This window comes from Mirounga leonina, unplaced genomic scaffold (genome assembly GCF_011800145.1).
Source record: "Mirounga leonina isolate KUSES-001 unplaced genomic scaffold, KU_Mleo_1.0 Mir_150, whole genome shotgun sequence".
Classification (NCBI taxonomy): domain Eukaryota; kingdom Metazoa; phylum Chordata; class Mammalia; order Carnivora; family Phocidae; genus Mirounga; species Mirounga leonina.
The window spans coordinates 20570997-20592327 of NW_023270374.1; the positions used below are offsets into that span (position 1 = coordinate 20570997).

A 21331-nucleotide genomic window follows, 5' to 3' on the forward strand; every position below is an offset into this window, starting at 1 on the left:
ATTAAGCAAATGTTGATTTAAGGTGGATAGCTATAGGGTATTTATGAAATATCTAATAAACCTTGTGGAAAATTTCCCTCGCCACATCTATCCAGAAAAGGCCAAGGTTTTCAACCAAGTCTTTTAAATGATAATCAAATTTGAAAAATACTTACAAATCTTTACGAACAACACAGGGAACCTTTTTCTATCTCCATTTACAATTAAATTTCTGTTCTCTTTAATAAGTAATATGTGCACATACTATAAAAGACAAAAGGTATTTTAAACAAGTGTTCAGTGAAAAGTCAGTCTTCTTCCAGCCCTGTCATAGACAGTCATTGGTACCAGTTTTTTGTTTTGTTTTGTTTTTTAGGAATATCCTTCCAGAGACGTGTTTGGCATATACAAAGCTAGCTTCTCTCTCAATCTTTTTACATTTATGGTAATGTGCCATGTACACATTTTTGTACCTTGTTTTTATTTTGTTTACTTAGTAATATTCATGAAACTATGCCAGATTACAACCTACAACATTCTTAAAATTTTTTTAATCACCCGGTGTCATTATGACAAGTTCACTCTTTAATCCACATTACTTATTTCACCCATGCCCCCACCCACCTCTCCTCTGGTACTCATCAGTTTTTTCTCTGTAGTTCAGAGTCTGTTTCTTGGTTTGTCTCTTTTTTTCCCCTTTGTTCATTTGTTTCTTAAATTCCACATATGAATGAAATCATATGGTATTTGTCTTTTTCTAACTTATAGAAGTTAGCTTAGCATTATATTCTTAGCTCCATCCATGTTGTTGTAAATGGCAAGATTTCATTCTTTTTATGGCTAATATTCCATTGTATATTTATATATCTTATCCATTCATCAATCAATGGACACTTGGACTGCTTCCATACTTTGGCTATTGTAAATAATGCTGCAATATACATAGGGGTGCATGTCTCCCTTTGAATTAGTGTTTTTGTATTCTTTGGGTAAATACCCAGTATTGTAGGGTAGTTCTATTTTTAACTTTTTGAGGAACCTCCATATGGCTTTCCAGAGTGGCTGCCCCAGTTTGCATTCCCACCAGCAGTGTAATAGGGTTCCTTTTTCTCCACATCCTCCCCAACTTGTTGTTTCCTGTGTTGTTGTTGTTAGCCATTCTGATAGGTGTGAGGTATATCTCATTGTAGTTTTGATTTGTATTTCCCTAATAATAAGTGATGGTGAGCATCTTCTCATATGTCTATTGGCCATCTGTATGTCTTCTTCAGAGAAATATCTGTTCATGTCTTCTGCTATTTTTTAATTGGATTATTTGTTTTTTGGGTGTTGAGTTTTATAAGTTCTTTATATATTTTGGATACTAACTCTTTATTGGATATGTCATTTGCAAATACCTTCTCCCATTCCATAGGTTGCCTTTTAGTTTTGTTGATTGTTTCCTTCACTGTGCAGAAGCTTTTTATTTTGATGTAGTCCCAGTAGTTTATTTTTGCTTTTGTTTTCCTTGCCTCAGGAGACACATCTAGAAAAAAGTTGCTATGGCTGATGTCAGAGAAGTTACTGCTTGTGTTCACTTCTAGGATTTTTATGGTTTCAGGTCTCACATTTTAGGTCTTTAATCCATTTTGAATTTATTTTTGTGTATAGTATAAGAAATTGGCCCAGTTCTTTTTTTTTTTTTTTACATGTTGCTGTCTAGTTTTCCCAACACCATTTGTTGAAGAGACTTTTTCCCACTGCATATTCTTTCCTACTTTGCCAAAGATTAATTTTTTTTAATTCAGTTATTGGTTTTAATAGTTTTTTGTAGAATCTTTTTGGATTTTCTACATACACAATAACGTTGCCTGTAAATAATGACAAATTAATTTCTTTATTTTTAAATTTTCTTAATTTAAATTCAGTAATATATAATGTATTGGTTTCAGAGGTAGAGGTCAGTGATTCATTAGTCTTATATAATACCTAGTGCTCACTACATCATGTGCCTTCCTTAGTGTCTGTCACCCAGTTACCCCATCCCTCTTTTCCCTCCCCTCTAGCAACCCTCAGTTTGCTGCCTATGATTAAGAGTCTCTTATGGTTTGTCTCCCTCTCTGGTTTCATCTTGTTTTATTTTTTTCCTCTCTTCCTCTATGATCCTCTGTTTTGTTTCTTAAATTCCACATATCAGTGAGATCATATGATAATTATCTTTCTCTGATTGACTTATTTCACTTAGCATAATATCCTCTGGTTCCATCCATGTTGTTGTAAATGGCAAGATTTCGAATTTTTGATGGCTGCATAATATTCCATTTTATTATATATGTAATAAATATTTATATTTATTATATATATACACCACCTCTTCTTTATCCATTCATCTGTCGATGGACATCTGGGCTCTTTCCCTACTTTGGCTGTTGTGGACATTGCTGCTATAAATATTTGGGTGCACGTGCCCTTCGGATCACTACATTTGTATCTTTGGGGTAAATACCCAGTAGTGCAATTGCTGGGTCGTAGGGTAGCTCTATTTTCAACTTTTTGAGGAACCTCCATACTGTTTTCCAGAGTGGCTACACCAGCTTACATTCCCGCCAATAGTGTAAGAGGGTTCCCCTTTCTCCACATCCTCACCAACATCTGTCGTTTCCTGACTTATGAATTTTAGCCATTCTGGCTGGTGTGAGGTGGTATCTCATTGTGGTTTTGATTTGTATTTCCCTGATGCCGAGTGATGTTGAGCCCTTTTTCATGTGTCTGTTGGCCATTTGGATGTCTTCCTTGCAGAAATGTCTGTTCATGTCTTCTGCCCATTTCTTGATTGGATTATTTGTCCTTTGGGTGTTGAGTTTGATAAGTTCTTTATAGATTTTGGATACTAGCCTTTTATCTGATATGTCATTAGCAAATATCTTCTCCCATTCTGTCGGTTGTCTTTTGGTTTTGTTGACTGTTTCCTTTGCTATGCAAAAGCTTTTTATCTTGATGAAGCCCTAATAGTTCATTTTTGCCTTTGTTTCCCTTGCCTTTGGAGACGTGTCAAGCAAGAAGTTGCTGCAGTTGAGGTCGAAGAGGCTGCTGCCTGTGTTCTTCTCTGGGATTTTGATGGGTTCCTATCTCACATTAGGTCTTTCATCCATTTTGAGTCTATTTTTGTGTATGGTGTAAGGAAATGGTCCAGTTTCCTTCTTCTGCATGTGGCTGTCCAATTTTCCCAGCACCATTTGTTGAAGAGACTGTCTTTTTTTCCATTGGACATTCTTTCCTGCTTTGTCGAAGATTAGTTGACCATAGAGTTGAGGGTCCATTTCTGGGCTCTCTATTCCATTCCATTGATCTTTGTGTCTTTTGTGCTAGTACTATACTGTCTTGATGATTACAGCTTTGTAATAGGACTTGACATCCAGAATTGTGATGCCACCAGCTTTGGTTTTCTTTTTCAACTTTCCTTTGGCTGTTCGGGGTCTCTTCTTGTTCCAACAAATTTTAGGATTATTTGTTCCTGCTCTGTGAAAAAAGTTGATGGTATTTTGATAGGGATTGCACTGAATGTGTAGATTGCTCTAGGTAGCGTAGACCTTTTAACACTATTTGTTCTTCTAATCCGTGAGCATGGGACGTTTTTCTATTCTTTGTGTCTTCCTCAATTTCTTTCATGAGTGTTCGATAGTTTTCTGAGTACAGATCCTTTGCCTCTTTAGTTAGGTTTATTCTTAGGTATCTTACGGTTTTGGGGGCAATTGTAAATGGGATCGACTCCTTAATTTCTCTTTCTTCTGTCTCATTGTTAATGTATAGAAATACAACTGATTTCTTTGCATTGATTTTTATATCCCGCCACTTTACTGAATTCCTGTATGAGTTCTAGCTGTTTTGGGGTGGAGTCTTTTGGGTTTTCCACATAGAGTATCATGTCATCTGCAAAGAGTGAGAGTTTGATTTCTTTGCTGATTCAGATGCCTTTTATTTCTTTTTGTTGTCTGATTGCTGAGGCTAGGACTTCTAGTACTATGTTGAACAGCAGTGGTGATAGTGGATATCCCTGCGTGTTCCTGACCTTAGGGGAAATGCTCTCAATTTTTCCTCATTGAGAATGATATTCACTGTGGGCTTTTCTTATATGATCTCATGATATTGAGGTATGTTCCCTGTATCCCTACACTGTGAAGAGTTTTGATCAAGAAAGGATGCTGTACTTTGCCACATGCTTTTTCTGCATCTATTGAGAGGATCATATGGTTCTCGTCCTTTCTTTTATTTATGTAGTGTATCACATTGATTGATTTGCAGATGTTGAACCACCCTTGCAGCCCAGGAATAAATCCCACTTGGTCATGGTGAATAATCCTTTTAACATACTGTTGGATCCTACTGGCTAGTATTTTGGTGAGAATTTTTGCATCCAGGGCGCCTGGGTGGCTCAGTTGGTTAAGCGACTGCCTTTGGCTCAGGTCATGATCCTGGAGTCCCTGGATCGAGTCCCGCATCGGGCTCCCTGCTCGGCAGGGAGTCTGCTTCTCCCTCTGACCCTCCCCCTTCTCATGTGCTCTCTCTCATTCTCTCTCTCTCAAATAAATAAATAAAATCTTTAAAAAAAAAAAAAAAGAATTTTTGCATCCATGTTCATCAGGGATATTGGCCTGTAATTCTCCTTTTTGGTGGGGTCTTTGCCTGGTTTTGGGATCAAGGTAATGCTGGCCTCATAGAAAGAACTTGGAAGTTTTCCTTCCATTTCTATCTTTTGAAACCACTTCAGAAGAATAGATATTAATTCTTCTTTAAATGTTTGGTAGAATTTCCCTGGGAAGCCATCCAGCCCTGGGCTCTTGTTTGTTGGGAGATTTTTGATTACTGCTTCAATTTCCTTGCCGGTTATGGGTCTGTTCAGGTTTTCTATTTCTTCCTGTTTCAGTTTTAGTAGTTTATGCATCTCTAGGAATGCATCCATTTCTTCCAGATTGCCTAATTTGTTGGCATATAGTTGCTTATAATATGTTCTTATAATTCTTTGTATTTCTTCAGTGTTTGTTGTGATCTCTCCTCTTTCATTCATGATTTTATTTACTTGCGTCCTTTCTCTTTTTGATAAGTCTGGCCAGGGGTTTATCAGTCTTATTAATTCTTTCAAAGAATCACGTCTAATTTTGTTGATCTGTTCTCTTCTTTTGGTTTCTATTTCATTGATTTCTGCTCTAATCTTTATTATTTCTCATCTTCTGCTGGGTTTAGGCTTATTTGCTATTCTTTCTCCAGCTCCTTTAGGAGTTAAGGTTAGGTTGTGTATTTGAGACCTTTCTTGTTTCTTGAGAAGGGCTTCTATTGCTTTATCATTCCCTCTTAGGATGACCTTTGCTGCATCCCAAAGGTTTTGAACAATTGTGTTTTCATTTTCATTTGTTTTCATGAATTATTTAAATTCTTCTTTAATTTCCTGGTTGATGCATTCATTCTTTGATAGGATGCTCTTTAGCCTCCATGTATTTGAGTTCTTTCCTCTTGTGATTGAGTTCCAGTTTCAAAGCATTGTGGTCCGAAAATATGCAGGGAAAGATCCCAGTCTTTTGGTACTGGTTAAGACCTGATTTGTGACCCAGTATATGATCTATCCTGGAGAATGTTCCATGGGCAGTTGAGAAGAATGTGTGTTCTGTTGCTTTAGGATGGAATGTTCTGATTATATCTGTGAAGTCCATCTGGTCCAGTGTGTCATTCAAAGCCCTTGTTTCCTTCTTGATCTTCTGCTTAGATGATCTGTCCATTGCAGTGAGTGGGGTGTTAAAGTCCCCTAATATTATTGTACTACTATCAATGGATTTCTTTCTTCTTTTTTTTTTTTTTTAAGATTTTATTTATTTGACAGAGACAGCCAGAGAGAGAACACAAGCAGGGTAAGTGGGAGAGAGAGAAGCAGGCTTCCCGCCAAGCAGGGAGCCCGATGCGGGGCTCGATCCCAGGACCCTGGGATCATGAGCTGAGCCAAAGGCAGACACTTAACAACTGAGCCACCCAGGCGCCTCTATCAATGGGTTTCTTTAATTTTGTTATGAATCAGCTTATATAATTGGCTGTTCCCGTGTTAGGGGCATAAATATTTACAATTGTTAGATCTTCTTGTTGGATAGACCCTCTAATTATGATAGTGTCCTTCTTCGTCTCTTATTACAGTCTTTGGTTTAAAATCTAATTTGTCTGAAATAAAGATTGCCACCCCAGCTTTCTTTTGATGTCCATTAGCATGATAAATGGTTTTCCATCCCTTCACTTTAAATCTGGAGGTGTCTTTGGATCTAAAATGAGTGTCTTGCTGACAGCATATCAATGGGTCTTGCTTTTTTATCCACTCTGATACCCTGTGTCTTTTGATTGGGGCATTTAGCCCATTTACATTTAGGGTAATTATTGAAAGATATGAATTTAGTGTCATTGTATTACCTGTAAAGTCACTGTTTCTGTATATTGTCTGTGTTCCTTTCTGGTCTGTGTTACTTTTGGGCTCTCTCTTTGCTTAAATGATCCCTTTTAATATTTCTTGTAGGGCTGGTTTGGTGATCACAAATTCTTTTAGTTTCTGTTTGTCATGGAAGCTTTTTTCACTCCTATTTTGAATGACAGCTTTGCTGGATAAAGTATTCTTGGCTGCTTATTTTTCCCATTTAGCATGTTGAATATATCATGCCAATCGTTTCTGGCCTGCCAGGTCTCTGTGGGTAGGTCTGCTGCCAGTCTAATGTTTCTACCCTTGTAGGTTATGGACCTTTTGTCCCAAGTTACTTTCAGGATTTTCTCTTTGTCTCTGAGATTTGGAGGTTTCACTATTATATTTTGGGGTGTTGGCCTATTTTTTAATGATTTTGAGGGGAATTCCCTGTGCCTCCTGGACTTGGATGCCTGTTTCCTTCCCCAGTTAGAGAAGTTCTCTGCTATAATTTGCTCCAGTATACCTTCTGCCCTTCTCTCTCTTCCCTCTTCTTCTGGGATCTCAGTTCTAATATTGTTTCGCTTTACGGTATCACTTATCTCTTGAATTCTCCCTTCATGGTCCAGTAGTTGTTTCTCTCTCTTTTCCTCAGCTTCTTTATTCCCCATTTTGTCTTCTATATCACTAATTCTTCTGCCTCATTTATCCTAGCAGTTAGGGCCTCCATTTTTTATTGCATCTCATTAATAGCCTTTTTGGTTTCGACTTGGTTAGATTTTAGTTCCTTTATTTCTCCAGAAAGGGATTCTTTAGTGTCTTCTATGCTTTTTTCAAGCCCAGCTAGTATCTTTATAATCTTTATTCTGAACTCTAGTTCTGACATCTTACTTATGTCCATACTGATTAGGTCCCTGGCAGTCAGTACTGCCTCTTGTTCTCTTTTTTGAGGTGAGTTTTTCCATCTTGTCATTCTGTCCAGAGAAGAATAGATGAACAAGAGAACAAAATACTAAAATGGCAACAATGACCCCAGAGAAATATACACTAAACAAGTTAGAAGAGACCTGAAACCAAAAAAATAAAATAAAATTTAAATTAAAAAAGAAAAAGAAAAGAGAATATAATTAGGTGAACAAATAGAGCCATACACTGGATTATGTGTGTGTGTTGGTCTGTTTGTTTGAAAACTAGATCCCAAAATTGTAAAGAAAGAAAAACATACGTACAAAAATAAAATTAAATACAATGAAAGGATAGAATGTAACTGTAAAAATGCGAATTAAAAGACAAGAAAAAACAGGGCGCCTGGGTGGCTCAGTCGTTAAGCATCTGCCTTCGGCTCAGGTCATGAACCCAGGGTCCTGGGATCGAGCCCCGCATCGGGCTCCCTGCTTAGCGGGAAGTCTGCTTCTCCCTCTCCCACTCTCCCTGCTTGTGTTCCCTCTCTCGCTCTGTCTCTCTGTCAAATAAATAAATAAAATCTTAAAAAAAAAAAACAAGAAAAAACAAAAGGGAAAAGAAAACAACAACAAAAAAGGAAGGGATATAAACAGGTGAACAGAACAGAGCAATACACTATATCCTAAGTACATTTTGGTCGGTTTGTTAGAAGAAATTACATCTCAAAATTGTAAAGAAGGAAAAATTTATGTGTATACAAAAATAAAACTAAATGCATTGAAAGGATAGAATGTAACTGTAAAGATGAAAATTAAAAAAGACTTTAACAAAACAAAAGGAAGAAGAAAAAGAGAATGTGATTAAACAGGTGACTAGAACAGAGCCATACACTAGATTTCGGGTGTATTTTGGTCTGTTAGAAGAAATTGCATCCCAAAATTGTAAAGAAAGAAAAACTTACATATATACAAAATTAAATACAATGAAGGGATAGAATGTAACTGTAAAAGTGAAAATTAGAAAAGATTTAAAAGAAGAGTTGACAGAATAAGAAATTGGTTGAAAAAGGAAAGAGGGGCACCTGGGTGGCTCAGATGGTTAAGCGTCTGCCTTCAGCTCAGGTCATGATCCCAGGGTCCTGGGATCGAGCCCCACATTGGGCTCCCTGCTGAGCAGGGAGCCTGCTTCTCCCTCTCCCTCTGCCTGCTGCTTCCCCTGCTTGTGCTCTCTCTCTCTGTCAAAAATAAATAAAATCTGGGGCGCCTGGGTGGCTCAGTCGTTAAGCATCTGCCTTCGGCTCAGGTCATGATCCCAGGGTCCTGGGATTGAGCCCCCACATCGGGCTCCCTGCTCGGCGGGAGGCCTGCTTCTCCCTCTCCCACTCCCCCTGCTTGTGTTCCTGCTCTCGCTATCTCTCTCTCTGTCAAATAAATAAATAAAATCTTTAAAAACAAAATTAAATAAATAAATAAAATCTTAAAAAAAAAAGGAAAAGGAAAGAGAAAAAATTTTAAAAATTAAAATTGAAAGACTAAGGAATCATGGGAAAAAAGCCATGAATTCTATGTGCTGTATTCCCCTAGTGCTGGAATTTTGCAGTTCTTATTGATCAGTAAACTTGGTCTTGGCTGGATGTTCTTGCTGATCTTTTTTTTTTTTCCTTTAGATTAAATTTGTTCTTTGTGGGTTTTTTTTTATTATTAACATATATTATTTGTTTCAGGGGTATAGATCTGTGATTCATCAGTCTTACACAATGCACAGCGCTCACCACAACACATACCCTCCCCAATGTCCATCACCCAGCCTGATCTTCTGGGGGAGGGGCCTGTTGCATTGATTCTCAAGTGTCTTTGCCCCAGGCAGAATTGTACCACCCTTGCCAGGGAGCCAGGCTAAGTAATCTGCTCTGGTTTGCTCTATCTAGCTTTTGTTCCCTGAAGGCTTTCCGCACAGTTTTAGAGGATGAGAATGAAAATGGCCTCCCAGTGTTTGGCCCCAGAGCCAAAACTTGGGACCCCACTCCTCAGTGCACCCTCAGAGAAAAACAGTCAATCACTCCTATCTCCCTGGTTTCCATCTGCACTCTGTGCTCACCCAGCCTGTGACTAAGCGTTTCTATCTCAGGCCCGTTACCCCATTTGAGTCCCCAAACCCTGCAGACTCCTGCGGCTCGCTCCTGTGCTGCTCCTCCCCAGAGAGGAAAGGGGGATCTTGCTGGTTCTGCCACTTGCTGGGCCCCTGCTCGGGGAGCGGTCACCCGACTATGCCAGGTTCAGGATTTATGGCATCCCCGAGCTGAGAGCCCACTCCTGGGCTCTCTGATTGCAGCTGGCTTCCACTTAGCCACCTCAGCGCCTTTCAGTCCTAACGTCCCTCACCAGAGCAGACTTCTAAAAGTTCTGATTTTGCCCTCTGCTGCTGTATTACTTTCTGGTAGCCGGCTTTAGGAGGCTCTGTCCCCATGGAGTCTATCTTCCCATATATCACCTTGGATTCACTTCTCCGTACCTCCTACCTTGCAGAAAGTGGTCGCTTTTCTATTTGTAGAGTTGCAGCTATTCTTTTCTTAGATCTTCAGTTGAGTTCGCAGGTGTTCAGAATGATTTGGTAGCTATCTAGCTAAATTCCTGGGTCTAGACAAAACTAAGGTCTCCTACTCCTCTGCCATCTTGGACTCCTCCCCACCAAAGATTAATTGACCATATAATTGTGGCTTTATTTCTGGGTTTTGTTCTGTTACATTGATCTATATGTCTATTTTTGTGCCAGTTTTGATTACTATAGCTTTGTAATATACTATTTTTATTACTATAGTTTTGTACTATAACTTGATGTCTGGAATTGTGATGTCTCTAGCTTTGCTTTTCTTTTTCAAGATTGCTTTGGCTATTCAGGGTCTTTCATGGTTCCATACAAATTTTAGGATTGTTTGTTCTAGTTCTATGAAAAATGCTGTTGGTATATTGATAGGGATTGCAATAAATGTGTAGATTGCTTTGGAAATGTGGATAAATTTGGACGTGGTATAAGTGTGGAATTGCTGGGTCAATGTAGTATAGACATTTTAACAATATTTTTTCTCCCAATCCATGAGCGTGGAATGTCTTTTCACTTCTTTATGTCATCTTCAATTATTTTCATCAGTGTTTTATAGTTTTCAGAGTACAAGTCTTTCACCTCTTCAATTAGGTTTATTCCTAGATATCTTATTTACACCATTTTTTTTTAACAACTGCAAAATTAGCCTATGGTGATAAACTATAACCAATTACATATTTAGGTTGCTTCCTGCCTTTTGCTATTACAAGCAGGGCTGCAAAGAAGAGCCTGGTACATATATATGTGTTTGAATATATGTAAGCACATTTGAAAGTTAAATTACTAGGGTGCCTGGGTGGCTCAGTCATTAAGTGTCTGACTGGCTCAGGTCATGATCTTGGGGTCCTGGGAGGGAGCCCTGTGTTGGGCTCCCCACTAAGCAGAGAGTCTGTTTGTCCCTCTCCCTCTGCCCCTCCCCCTGCTCGTGTGTGTGGGCATGTGTGCTCGCTCTCTTTCTCAAATAAATAAAATCTTTATAAAAAAAAGAAAGTTAAATTACTAAATGTGGAATTGCTGGGTCAATGGGTAAGTCCATGTATACTTTTACTAAGTTGTTTTCATGGAGGCTGACAGTTTTACTAATTCACAATTTCACTATGTGTGAGAGTGCTTGCTAATGGGTAATATCAACTATGGGATAATATCAACTTTATGATATATTAGATTCCTATATGAATTTGGACTGCTCCTCAGCTTTCTTGTATCTACCAGGGTAGGCTAGATTATACCATAATAACAACCTCAAAATCTTAGTGGTTGTTTTTTTTGTTTGTTTTTTGTTTTTATATTTTTGTTTATTTTTTTGACAGACAGCAAGAGAGGGAACACAAGCAGGGGGAGTAGGAGAGGGAGAAGCAGGCTTCCCTGCTGAGCAAGGAGCCCAATGTGGGGCTCGATCCCAGGACCCTGGGATCATGACCTGAGCCAAAGGCAGACGCTAAATGGCTGAGCCACCCAGGTGCCCCAAAATCTTAGTGGTTTAGAACAAGAACTTTTCCTCTTGGTACATGGCCATCAAGGGTTGCTGGAGGCTCTCTGCCATGACTTTCACTCAAAAACTTAGGCTAACAGGGTTGCTGTCATCTTGAACATTGCTAGTTGTTCTGGCTAAAGGAAAGAGGGCCCTGGAGAGTCTCACACCATCAGTACAGGTCATACCTGTGCCCAAAAGATGGAAAGCTGAAGATATTTGGCAAACAGCAGCTCTGACTAACTACCATATGTCTGTTCTGTCCTGTTAATTTGTCACTTCATGTGGTAGAAACACAAGTTTTTCTTTTTTGGAATATGTCTGGCTGTTCTCTCATTTTCATTTTTCCTACTAAACTAGGATTAGCTTCTTTAACCACTCTCTGCCCTCCAGAAAAAGCCAAATTCTGTCAATATTTTTTATTTTGTCTGCATTAAATTTATAGAATTTTTAAAGAAAATTGACATCTTACTATACTGAGTTTCCACAACCAAAAAGCGGATCTGTATTTTCAATTATTTACACCTTCTTTTGTATCTCTCATATTTTCTTAATAGAGATATTTATTAGTGTTCTTTTTTATTTTACTATCACCTGCAAATAATAATCATTTTAATTCCTTCTTTATAAGTAGGCTGGTTTTCTTGAAGGAAAAGATATAACCATTTCTCAAATAACATACCCATTACAAAATCAAAATTTTTTCCAAAAAAGTTCATACAGAAGATTTTTCTTTTCAAGATCCATCTTTGTATTAACTCTAGTAAATAAGTAGATTACCATTACCCCAACAATAATATATTTACTCTGGCAACTGGAAACACTTATCAAATTTTGAAGAATTATATTTGTTTTGTGTTTTGCAGATGTCTATTATGCCCACCTATACAGGAACCCAGGAGATGATGAACCATTAATGTAGAATAAGATCTGACTCTAAAGAAAGAGGCTCACTGGCCCTTTCATCATACTTGAGAGATGTTGAAAATTAAATATCCCCAGGTAATTAGAGTGTGGTTTTGAGTGACATAGGCATTGCTTTCCTATTGCATTTTGAATTATTTTGTTGTGAGGAAAAACATATTGTTTTCTTGGGGAAGAAAAAATCCGTTTATTTCTAAAAGTAAGCAGGTATTGTATTACACTTAGGGTTTGTTTTATGTTGAGAATGAGAACTTCTCATTGCATCTTATTTCTTTTCACTGCCTTTGTAATTAGGATGTGAAGTTCAACCTGAGAGTATTTTCCTTCCTTATAACTTGTTTCTCATTTCATACTCCTTCTATCTCAGCATTACTCAGCTCTTTTTCCTACAATCCATACTCTTAAGAGTTCCATCCTTAATCACAAGACTGTGAATTAAATAGAAGTTGGTCATTAAGTGCTGGTAAGCAGATTATTTGTGAAATTATAATGTATGTATGGTTGTGCTTGGGATAGAGGTCAGAGAGGAATACATCAAATTTGAATACCTCACCATCATCAAAGCGAAGTCTCATAAAAATCTTATGGAATGGGGTGCCTGGGTGTCTCAGTTGGTTAAGTGTCTGCCTTTGGCTCAGGTCATGATCTCAGAGTCCTGGGATCGAGTCCCGTGGTGGGCTCCCTACTCAGCGGGGAGTCTGCTTCTCCCTCTCTCTCTCCCCCTCTGCCCTTGCCCCCACTTGCACACACGTGCTCTCTCTCTCTCAAATAAATAAAATAAATAAATAAAATAAATATTATTAAATAAAATAAATAAAAATCATTTTTTAAAATCTGATGGAATGATTTAAACTGAAAATAGAGACTTTATCATTACACAGAAATGGAGAAAATGTCTTCATGGAGCCAACACAGAATAAGTACTGGGAATATGGCAGAGTAAAAAGAGACCCACCAAAATAACAAACATATGAAATATAAAATGTTTAAGAAGACAGATTTCAGTTGTGGTAAGCAAAGATAGTACCACAGCCTTGATTTTAGAACTTGGGCAATACCTACAAAGAGAAAAACTGTACAAACCCAGAGGAAACAATGGTAATAGAAAAATAGGAAAAAACCCACTAAAATGCAGAAGGAATGGAATTGTCAATCATAGGGCTGAAAAGGATAAAAGACACAGATTTATTAAAAAGAACTAGTTAGAATTAAAAAAAAAAAAACAAACGCCTGGAAGCACGGTGATAAAAGTATAAAACAATTTACATCCCTTAAGGGAAAAAATGTCATTAGAATAGTGGGGTGGTCAATAAAATTGAGGCTAAATGGAAAGATCCAGATTAAAATACAGATGGAATAGGTTGTAAAAAATCCTATATACCTAGTTTTTTGTTCCTGCAACTCTCCTCTAAATAATAGCAGGAGTTGGGGGGTATTGCAAATAGGAAGAAACTGCAGTAAAGGAAAAATTGAAGTTATTATGGAGAAAAACAGACCTTTGTCTACAGATTGAGAGTTTGGTGTGTACTTATTTTCCAGATTTGACACTTAAAAGCAGTATACTCATCTACTTACCAGTTTCTTAACACTGGAAAGAACTGTCCTCTGGAGAATAAAAGATAAGAATGACCTTAGACTTTGTACTCAAATAACATAAGATGCATTTAGAGAAATATTTACAGAATACCAACCAATTATCTTGCCTAGTTGTCTGCCTTTTGAAGATAAAGGATTTTTGAGCCCTGATATCTTAGAATTTCTAATAGCCAAGTACCAGAGAAGATTATAAAAGACTGGGAATGCAGAGGAAACTTCTGAAAGTGGTGGAGACTGAGCACTTTGAAGGAAGTGAGGTGGTGGTACCATCCAGGAGGGGCAGCTTAGATACTCAGGCACAAAGCATCTCAGTGCAGGATCTCCACCTGAGGTTTTGCATTCTGGGGTCTGGGCCTCTATACATATGGAAATGTAACCTTACCTATACTCAAAGATAAGCAGAGCCTAGGAAAATCTTGCTGACCAAAGTGCAGAAGACTGCTAATTTACAGATTTATCATGAAGAATAGAATTTTCAGGTGAACTTGAATGTTAGGAATGAATAAAATTTTTGTACTTTTTAAGTAAGTCACATGGGGAAAACAATTAAAACAACTCTATAACTTTGGTGAATTAGAATAGATTTAGAATAAAAGAATGTAACTGGTTTTAAGAATGATTTTCTGCTAAACTTGAAGTATTCTTCCCTGGTATAGGGAGCTTTCTGGGGGATCTAAATGTGGGACATTCACTGATGAACTCTGGATACGGCAGGAAATGTATGCTTAATTCTATACATATAATCTGTGCTTCTATACAGATGGACTTCCACTGACACTTTCTCCCTTTAAATCCTTTACTACCATTGGCTTTACCAGCTTTTATGTATAGACAGATATTGGTCAAATACATCACTGATTTTTTTTACTTTAAATTCAAAAGATGCAAAAGGATTCTATATGTAATGAAAAGACTCTGGCTTCCCCAGATTCCTCATCCCCTCACCCAAAACAGCTCATGTTGTCAATTTCTTAGACATCCTTCCAAAGATAGGCATATTCAAGCAAATTCCTATATTCTTTAGTAGTGAAATACACCAAATCCAACTTGTAGTGGATGTGTTGTGGTTTTGTTGGCCTCTGACATGGTAGAGCTATGGACTGAGCTGCAGAGGCTCCACATCTGCCCCCGATGATTAATAAAGACATAGAACCTGCCATCTAATTCTCTCAGGCTCAGGTTATTGCAGTAGGGCCAGGTCCTGGTTGCTTAGTGTGGCTCATCAGCTGAATTCAGTCACAGGTCTGAGAGAATGATCTCTTCTGCAATTGTTTCCTATGCTCTAGCTAAATAAGACAGGGATGTTTCTTGGTTTTCTTGTATTGATAATTCGTTCCTGAGACCACCTTTCGTTATGTTAGAAAACAAAAAGATTGCATCTTCTAAAGCACAGACTGGGTGCTGTCCCATTTGGGCAGGGTCTTGAGAGCCAACTTGTGAGTTTGCTATTTTGTTGTCAGATGAGCTAGAGATCAGCTAGTCCAAAACAAAGTGATACTTATTTTTAATAATTATTTTAGGTAATATATAAGTAAAAAACCCATTTGAAAGTCACTGTATTCATTTGCCTTAGTGTATATTTTGCAACTAGTTGTTCTTGGAGTGCTCACTGCTCAGAGCAGTGAGTGCTTCATTAAGATTTATTTTTATGCAGGCAGTTGGTCACACCTACCCTAAAAAAATGTTTCCATGTTAGGCTCCAAAATAAATATACAAAAAGCAGTAGCTTTTCTTTCTGCCAGGAATAACTAGCTTAGAAAATATAATGGAAGAAAAGATCCCATTCATAATAATAGCAAAAATACATATAATAACTGGGAATAAACTAAAGTATAAAGCTTGTATGAATAAAGCTATACAAATCTGAGAGGCATAAAATAAAACTAGAATAAATGAGAAGCTCCCTAAAGTAAGCTATAAATATAATTTCAGTCAACTTCCTAACAGGATATATATTTTTTTATTTAAATTCAGTTTAGTTAACATATAGTATATTATTAGTTTCAGAGGTAGAATTTAGTGATTCATCAGTTGCATATAATACCCAGTGCTGATTTGCCCTCCTTAATGCCCATCACCCAGTTCGCCATTCCCCTACCCCTCTCCCCTCCAGCAACTCTTGTTTGTTTCATATAGTTAAGAGTCTCTTATGGTTCATCTCCCAAAAGGATATTTTTTAAATTGCTTATCTGAAAAAAGATGGCATAAAAATAGCCTTGAAAATATTTTTAAAAAGTAATAATGGAAATATTGCCCTATCATGTATGAATTGTTGGTATGCCAAAGCTATATTAAAACAAAACATCGAGAACTGATGCAGGCCATCATCATAGACAGAAAAAACACATTGAAATGTGTTTTTGAGAGAAGTTTTCTTTTGAACATGTACATATATCATTATTTATTTATTTATACCATTATTTAATCCTTTGTTTAATAAATATATCCCGGGCACATCCTAGATGCTGGGGATACCATAATGTTCAAAACACCAGATTCTGTTACCTGGGAGTTTCCAGTATAGTTGTGATGAAAAACATTAATAAGGGGTGCCTGGGTGGCTCAGTCGTTAAGCGTCTGCCTTCGGCTCAGGTCGTGATTCCAGGGTCCTGGGATCGAGCCCCACATCGGGCTCCCTGCTCCACGGGGAGCCTGCTTCTCCCTCTCCCTCTCCCACCACCCCTGCTTGTGTTCCCTCTCTCACTGTATCTCTGTCAAAATAAATAAATAAATAAGTCTTAAAAAAATAATAAAATCCTGATTAACTGTTTAATTACAACCTTTGGTAATAAAGGTTTTGATTTGATAAATCATATTGTCTTCTTAATAGAACTAATTAAGGGTAAAACTTTTTAAAACAAGTTGGACATTAGAAAGTCTCCAAATTTGTTAATGTGCCCCAGTTCCAACTGTGTTTCCCAAGTTTGCTTTTGGAAACCCAAAATGTATCCCTCTCTATACACATAATTTTAAAATGGTAGTTGAGTTCCTGGACCTAATATAGAGCAGGCCCAAGAGCCTACTTTTATTCCATAGCTAGACCTTTAAAAAGGGCCATGCAGAAGATAGAAGTGGAAATGGAAGAAAATAATTTTCTCCTCTTTTCTGGGAAAATTCCAAACCTAGGCAGAATTCTGAGGTGAACAACATTGTCATGTCAGATCTCTTTGAACACATTTTTCTTATTCCTTTCTTTACCACAGACCTGGCCACACAGTTCCTTGTTGAATTAGGCTAAAGTTTGGTGTGGTTTTTTTTTTTTCTTTTTTTAATTTAAATTCCAGTTAACATAGTGTGGTACTGGTTTCAGGAGAAGAATTTAGTGACTCATCACATACACACCCAGTGCTCATCCCAACAAGTGCCCTCCTTAATGCCCATCATGCATTTAGCCCATCCCCCCACCAACCCCCCTCCAGCAACCCTCAGTCTGTTCTCTGTACTTAAGTCTCTTGGGGTGTCTGGGTGGTTCAGTTGGTTGAGTGTCTGACACTTGATCTCAGGTCATGGTCTCAGGGTCATGAAATTGAGCCCAGTGTCAGGCTCCATGCTGAGTGGGGAGTCTGCTGAAGATTCTCTCTTTCCCTCTCCCTCTGCCCTGCTGCCCCTCTTTTCTTTAATATAAATAAATCATTTTTAAAAAAGTCTTCTGGTTTGCTTCCGTTTTTATCTTGTTTCCTTCCCTTCCTCACGTTCATCTATTTTGTTTCTTAAATTCCACATATGAGTGAAATCATATATTTGTCTTTCTCTGACTGATTTCACTTAGTATAATACACTCAGTTCCATCCACGTCATTGCAAATGACAAGATTTTATTCTTTTTGATTGCCGAGTAATATTCCACTGTGTATATATACCACTCTTCTTTATCCATTCATCAGTTGATGGACATTTGGGCTCTTTCCATAATTTGGTTGTTGATAATGCTGTTATAAACACTGGGGTGCATGTACCTCTTCAATCTGTATTTTTTGTATCCCTTGGGTAAATACCTAGTAGTGCAATTGCTGGGTCATAGGGTAGTTCTATTTTTAACTTTTTGAGGAAGCTCCATACGGTTTTCCAGAGTGGCTGCCCCAGTTTGCATTCCTACCAACAATGTAAGAGGGTTCCCCTTTCTCTGCATCCTCACCAACATCTCTTGTTTCCTGTGATGTTTATTTTAGCCATTCTGACAAGTGTGAGGTCGTATCTCATCGTGGTTTTGATTTGTATTTCCCTGATGATAGGTGATGTTGAGCATCTTTTCATGTGTCTATTAGCCATCTGGATGTCTTCTTTGGAAAAGTGTCTATTCAAAAAAAAAAAAGAAAGAAAATTGTCTATTCATGTGTTCTGCCCATTTCTTAACTGGATTACTTGTTTTTTGGGTGTTCAGTTTGATGAGTTCTTTACAGGTTTTGGATACTAACCCTTTATCAGATATGTCATTTGCAAATATCTTCTCCCATTCTGTAGCCTGCCTTTTAGTTCTGTTGATTGTTTCCTTCACTATGCAGAAGCTTTTTATCTTGAAGTCTCAATAGTTCATGTTTGCATTTGTTTCCCTTGCCTTGGGAGATGTGTCTAGTAAGAAGTTGCTGGGACCAAGGTCAAAGAGGTTGCTCCCTGTTTTCTCCTCTAGGATTTTGATGGTTTCCTGTCTTACATTCAAAATCCATTTTGAATTTATTTTTTTGTCTGGTGTAAGAAAGTGGTCCAGTTTCATTCTTCTGCATGTCACTGCCCAGTTTTCCCAACACCGTTTGTTGAAGAGACTGTCTTTTTTCCATTAGCTATGTTTTCCTGCTTTGTCAAAGATTAGTTGACCATATAATTATGGGTCCATTTCTGGGTTCTCTGTTCTGTTCCATTGATCTATGTGTCAGTTTTTGTGCCGGTACCAAACCATCTTGATGACTACTGCTTTGTAATACAGCTTGAAATCGAGAATCGTGATGCCTCCAGCTTTGATTTTCTTTTTCTGCTTTGGCTATGCAGTCTTTTGTGGTTCCAAACAAATTTTAGGATTGTTTGTTCTAGCTCTGTGAAAAATGGTGGTGGTATTTTGATAGGCATTGCATTGAATGTGTAGATTGCTTTGGGTAGTATAGACATTTTAACAATATTTGTCTTTCCAATCCATGAGCATGGCATGTATTTCCATTGCTTTTTCTCCTCTTTGATTTCTTTCATAAGTGTTCTATAGTTTTCGGAGTACAGATCTTTTATCTCTTTGGTTGGGTTTATTCCTAAGTATCTTATGGATTTTGGAGCAATTGTAAATGGGATTAATTCCTTGATTTCTTTTTCTGCTACTTCATGATTGGTGTATAGACATGCAACAGATGTCTGTATGTTGATTTTATATCCTGTGCCTTTGCTGAATTCATGTATCAGTTCTAGCAAATTTTTGGTGGAGTCTTTTGGGTTTGTTTGTTTTTTTTAAGATTTTATTTATTTGAGAGAGCATGAGCTGGGGGAGAGGCAGATGGAGAGGGAGTGGCAGACTCGCCGCTGAGCAAGGAGCCCAACATGGGGCTTGATCCCAGGACCCTGGATCGTGACCTGAGCCAAAGGCAGACGTTTAACCAACTGAGCAACCCAGGTACCCCTTTCAGGTTTTCTATCAGAGTATCATGTCATCTGCAAATAGTGCAAGTTTGACTTCTTCTTTGCCAATTTGGATGCCTTTTCTTTCTTTTTGTGGTCTGATTGCTGAGGCTAAGACTTTCGGTTACTGTGTTAAATAATAATGGTGAGAGTGGACATCCTTGTCTTGTTCCTGACCATAGAGGAAAAGCTCTCAGTTTTTCTCAATTGAGGATGATCTTAGCTGTGGATCTTTCATATATGGCCTTTATGATGTTAAGTATATTCTATCTATCCCTACTTTCCTGAGGGTTTTTATCAAGAATGGATGCTATATTTGTCAAATGCTTTTTCTGCATCTATTGAGAAAATCATATGGTTCTTATCCTTTTATTAATGTGGTGTATCACATTGATTGATTTGTGAATATTGAGCCATCCCTGCAGCCCAGGAATAAATCCTACTGGATCATGGTGAATAATTCTTTTAATGTACTGTTGGATTCAATTTGCTAGTATCTTGTTGAGAATTTTTGTATCCATGTTCATCAGGGATATTGGCCAGTAATTCTCCTTTTTGATGGTGTCTTTGTCTGGTTTTGGAATCAAGGTAATGCTGGCCTCATAGAATGAGTTTGGAAGTTTTCATTCCATTTCTATTTTTTTGAATAATTTGAGAAGGATAGGTATTAACACTTCTTTAAATGGCTGGTAGAATTCTCCTGGGAAGCCACCCGACCCTGGACTTTTGTTTGTTGGGAGATTTTTGATTACTGACTCAATTTCTTTGCTGATTACAGGTCTGTTCAAATTTTCTATTTCTTCCTGTTTCAGTTTTCATAGTTTGTATGTTTCTAGGAATTTGTCCATTTCTTCCAGATTGCCCAATTTGTTGGCATATAATTGCTCATAATATTCTTATGATTATTTGTATTTATGTGGTGTTGGTTGTGATCTCTCCTCTTTCATTCGTGATTTTATTTATTTAGGACCTTTTTCTTTCCTTTTTGATAAGTCTGGCTGGGGGGTTATCAATTTTCTTTTTTTAAATTATTTTTCCTTTTTTTATTATTGTTATGTTAGTCATCATACAGTACATCATGAGTTTTTGATGTAGTGTTCCATGATTCATTGTTTGCGTATAATTCTTTTTTTTTTTTTAAGATTTTATTTATTTATTTGAGAGAGAGAATGAGATAGAGCATGAGAGGGGGGAGGGTCAGAGGGAGAAGCAGACTTCCTGCTGAGCAGGGAGCCCGATGCCGGACTCGATCCTGGGACTCCAGGATCGTGACCTGAGCCGAAGGCAGTCGCTTAACCAACTGAGCCACCCAGGCGCCCTATTTGCGTATAATTCTTTCAAAGAACCAGCTCCTGGTTTCACTGATCTGTTCTACTGGTTTTTTGTTTGTTTCTATATCATTTATTTCTGCTCTAATCTTTATTATTTCTCTTCGTCTGCTGGCCATATGTTTTATTTGCTGTTCCTTTTCTAGCTACTTTAGGTATATGGTTAGGTTGTGTATTTGACATTTTCCTTGCTTCTTGATGAAGGCCTGTATTGCTATATACTTTCCTCTTATGACCACCTTTGCTGCATCCCAAAGGTCTTGGACTGTTGTATTTTCATTTGCTTCCATGTATTTTTTTATTTCTTTTTTAATTTTCTGGTTAACCCATTAATTCTTTAGTAGGATGTTCTTTAACATCTATATGTTTGTGGTCTTTCTAAATTTTTTCTTGTGGTTGACTTCAGGTTTGATAGTGTTGTGGTCTGAAAATATGCTTGGTATGATCTTGACCTTTCTGTTCTGTTGAGGGCTGATTTGTGACCCAGTATGTGATCTATTCTGGAGAATGTTCCATGTGCACTCGAAAA

The 21331-nt window shown here is 37.7% G+C and overlaps 1 protein-coding gene across 6 annotated transcripts in view; it reads left to right on the forward strand.

Annotated features, from left to right (window-relative positions):
• RNF24 (ring finger protein 24) overlaps positions 1–21331 on the forward strand; it is an 85195-nt gene that overhangs the window by 21687 nt on the left and 42177 nt on the right. Inside the window, exon 2 of one of the 6 annotated variants that reach the window (XM_035005920.1) lies at positions 12227–12362. The exons of 3 other annotated variants lie outside the window; for them this stretch is intronic. The gene's annotated coding sequence lies outside the window, so the exon portion shown is untranslated. Of the gene's footprint in view, positions 1–12064; positions 12363–21331 lie in introns of those variants that run through there. 2 more of the 6 variants (XM_035005917.1, XM_035005924.1) reach the window with 2 other exon arrangements.